Raw genomic sequence first — 4,037 nt, 5'->3', positions numbered from 1 at the left:
TTCCTCTGAAGTCCTTGCCCTTTATTGGGCAAGGGGTGAGAGAAGCAGACAGACCGGTTAGACATAGTAGATGGGTATGAGGACAAAATGCTACCCAAAAGCTAGCCAACCCATACTCCCCTGAAATGGATGCTAATGCCCTTCAAACTCTGGGCATTGGTTTCACACACATCGTCTTCCAGGGATAAAAGAAGGGGTTCTTGTAAAGCTTCTTGTTACCCTCAACCATGGAGGCAAGTTCCGAGTTCTGGTTTTCCTAGGACACTAACTCTAGTGTCCCTGTTACATCAGTGCCTGTGTATGGCCTCCCAGCCCAACCAGAAATTGACAGAAAGGCATGTATATGGTGAAAAGATATACGTATATTTAGAATTAGCCAGCTGGACTCAGTTTAGATGATCCCAATTTTGTTTGCAACATCCAAAGCATTGTAATCAGGAGCCAGTTGAACATATGCCTTCTTCTTTCCATCAGGTCGAATCAGGGTGTTGACCTTGGCCACGTCAATGTCATAGAGCTTCTTCACAGCCTGTTTGATCTGGTGCTTGTTGGCTTTAACATCCACAGTGAACACAAGTGTGTTGTTGTCTTCTATCTTCTTTATGGCCAACTCAGTGATCAGAGGAAACTTCATGATAGCATAGTGGTCAAGCTTGTTTCTCCTGGGAGTGCTCTTCCAAGGATATTTGAGCGGCCTCCAGAGTCGCAGTGTCTTAGGCCTCCGGAAGGTAGGTGACATGCGGATCTTCTTTTTTGTGTGTGGCTGTGGACACCTTTCAACACTGCCTTCTTGGCCTTTAAAGCCTTCGCTTTGACTTCAGCTTTAGGAGGGGCAGGAACTTCCTTCTTTGCTTTTGGCGCCATCTTGTGAAAAGGATATTTGTTTATTTTAAATAATTAGTTTCTCTCTTTGCACCTCTTGAGATTATCAGAGAATGGAAATAAGATGAAATAAATTTAAATGATAAAACTAACATTTTAAAGTATATTTGGATTGTTGCATCCAGCTTGTAAGTATTGAAGAGCTGTAAGTTATCTAGTTCTACACAAAGCTCAGTGAATAAAAAGCATAAGGCAAAGCACAACTTTTCAATCTACCAGAAAAAAAAATATTCAAAATGCCATGTGTGAAGTGTATGCTCAATTCAAGGTGTTGAAACCATCAGACCTCATGCAAGTTTTTCTTAGCTTCTGTAATACCAAATAAGCCCTGCTATATGTCTTGATTTACCGTGAAAGTTAAGTGTGACATTTTAGGCAAATAAAAATTATTAAAATTTGACAGCTGGCAAATTATGCTAACATCTGGTAACAAATCATTCTTGACAGTTCAATAGTACACTTCTTATTGCATAGTTATTAATATTATAAACAGCAAAATGCAAAAATTATAGCACCCAACTAACATATTCCCTGGAGTGATAGAAGGAATGCACTGTTTATCTTAATGTGTAAGAAATGTCATCTTTTCACATCTGAGGTTTGAAGTAGACTGGAACTGAATAACTACAAACATGGGTGGCACCATGCAGTGCCACAAGCTAAAAAGAGATTTGAAAATTTCTGAATTTGGAGTGACATGATGATACATTTACAGTATGTGGGGGGAGTAGAAAAAGTAGTAAGAATAGATTGTAACCAATAATAGTAACAATAAAATGACATTACATGCTTATTCATCACTCATCTGGTATAATATCACCTTCTTGGTTAAGTTGGCTAATAGTTATATATAACAGAATTTCTAACTGGTGCTTTAACAAAATCAAGTTATAGAATCTAGTAAGTGGTTAATTCCTATCTGGCTCAAATACCTGGTGTTGGGATATGGATGTTCCTTGCTGTCACCCAACTTCTTTTTTTTTTTAATTCTATTATTATACTTTAAGTTTTAGGGTACATGTGCACAATGTGCAGGTTTGTTACATGTGTATACATGTGCCATGTTGGTGTGATGCACCCATTAACTCGTCATTTAGCATGAGGTATATCTCCTAATGCTATCCCTCCCCCTTCCCCCAACCCCACAACAGTCCCCAGAGTGTGATGTTCCCCTTCCTGTGTCCATGTGTTCTCATTGTTCAATTCCCACCTATGAGTGAGAACATGCTGTGTTTGGTTTTTTGTACTTGTGATAGTTTGCTGAGAATGATGGTTTCCAGCTTCATCCATGTCCCTACAAAGGACATGAACTCATCATTTTTTATGGCTGCATAGTATTCCATGGTGTATATGTGCCACATTTTCTTAATCCAGTCTATCATTGATGGACATTTGGGTTGGTTTCAAGTCTTTGCTATTGTGAATACTGCCGCAATAAACATACTTGTGCCTGTGTCTTTATAGCAGCATGATTTATACTCCTCTGGGTATATACCCAGTAATGGGATGGCTGGGTCAAATGGTATTTCTAGTTCTAGATCCCTGAGGAATCGCCACACTGACTTCCACAATGGTTGAACTAGTTTACAGTCTCACCAACAGTGTAAAAGTGTTCCTACTTCTCCACATCCTCTCCAGCACCTGTTGTTTCCTGACTTTTTAATGATCGCCATTCTAACTGGTGTGAGATGGTATCTCATTGTGGTTTTGATTTGCATTTCTCTGATGGCCAGTGATGATGAGCATTTTTTCATCTGTTTTTTGGCTGCATAAATGTCTTCTTTTGAGAAGTGTCTGTTCATATCCTTTGCCCACTTCTTGATGGGGTGGTTTGTTGTTTCCTCGTAAATTTGTTTGAGTTCTTTGTAGATTCTGGATATTAGCCCTTTGTCAGATGAGTAGATTGCAAAAATTTTTTCCCATTCTGTAGGTTGCCTGTTCACTCTGATGGTGGTTTCTTTTGCTGTGCAGAAGCTCTTTAGTTTCATTAGATCCCGTTTGTCAATTTTGGCTTTTGTTGCCATTGCTTTTGGTGTTTTAGACATGAAGTCCTTGCCCATGCCTATGTCCTGAATGGTATTGCCTAGGTTTTCTTCTAGGGTTTTTATGGTTTTAGGTCTAACATTTAAGTCTTTAATCCTTCTTGAATTGATTTTTGTATAAGGTGTAAGGAAGGGATCCACTTTCAGCTTTCTACATATGGCTAGCCATGTTTTCCCAGCACCATTCATTAAATAAGGAATCCTTTCCCCATTGCTTGTTTTTGTAAGGTTTGTCAAAGATCAGATGGTTGTAGATATGCAGCATTATTTCTGAGGGCTCTGTTCTGTTCCATTGATCTATATCTCTGTTTTGGTACCAGTACCATGCTGTTTTGGTTACTGTTGCCTTGTAGTATAGTTTGAAGTCAGGTAGCGTGATGCCTCCAGCTTTGTTCTTTTGGCTTAGGATTGACTTGGTGACATGGGCTCTTTTTTGGTTCCATATGACCTTTAAAGTTTTTTCCATTCTGTGAAGAAAGTCATTGGTAGCTTGATGGGGATGGCATTGAATCTATAAATTACCTTGGGCAGTATGGCCATTTTCACGATATTTATTCTTCCTACCCATGAGCATGGAATGTTCTTCCATTTCTTCGTATTCTCTTTTATTTCATTGAGCAGTGGTATGTAGTTCTCCTTGAAGAGGTCCTTCACATCCCATGTAAGTTGGATTCCTAGGTATTTTATTCTCTTTGAAGCAATTGTGAATGGGAGTTCACTCATGATTTGGCTCTCTGTTTGTCTGTTATTGGTTTATAAGAATGCTTGTGATTTTTGTACATTGATTTTGTATCGTGAGATTTTGCTGAAGTTGCTTATCAGCTTAAGGAGATTTTGGGCTGAGACAATGGGGTTTTCTAGATATACAATCATGTCATCTGCAAACAGGGACAATTTGACTTCCTCTTTTCCTAATCGAATACCCTTTATTTCCTTCTCCTGACTAATTGCCCTGGCCAGAACTTCCAACGCTATGTTGAATAGGAGTGGTGAGAAAGGGCCTCCCTGTCTTGTGCCAGTTTTCAAAGGGAATGCTTCCAGGTTTTGCCCATTCAGTATGATATTGGCTGTGGGTTTGTCATAGATAGCTCTTATTATTTTGAGATATGTCCC

General features: G+C 39.2%; 1 pseudogene; it reads right to left on the bottom strand.

The window, feature by feature from the left end:
• Nucleotides 1-391: 391 nt before the first annotated feature.
• Nucleotides 392-864, bottom strand: LOC100452538 (large ribosomal subunit protein uL23-like; annotated as a pseudogene).
• Nucleotides 865-4,037: the final 3,173 nt, after the last annotated feature.

The sequence above is a fragment of the Pongo abelii genome, chromosome 2 (genome assembly GCF_028885655.2).
Source record: "Pongo abelii isolate AG06213 chromosome 2, NHGRI_mPonAbe1-v2.0_pri, whole genome shotgun sequence".
NCBI classification, from domain to species: Eukaryota; Metazoa; Chordata; class Mammalia; order Primates; family Hominidae; genus Pongo; species Pongo abelii.
Note: the sequence above shows the minus strand (reverse complement) of the source record. Positions and strands in the feature narration are given on the sequence as shown.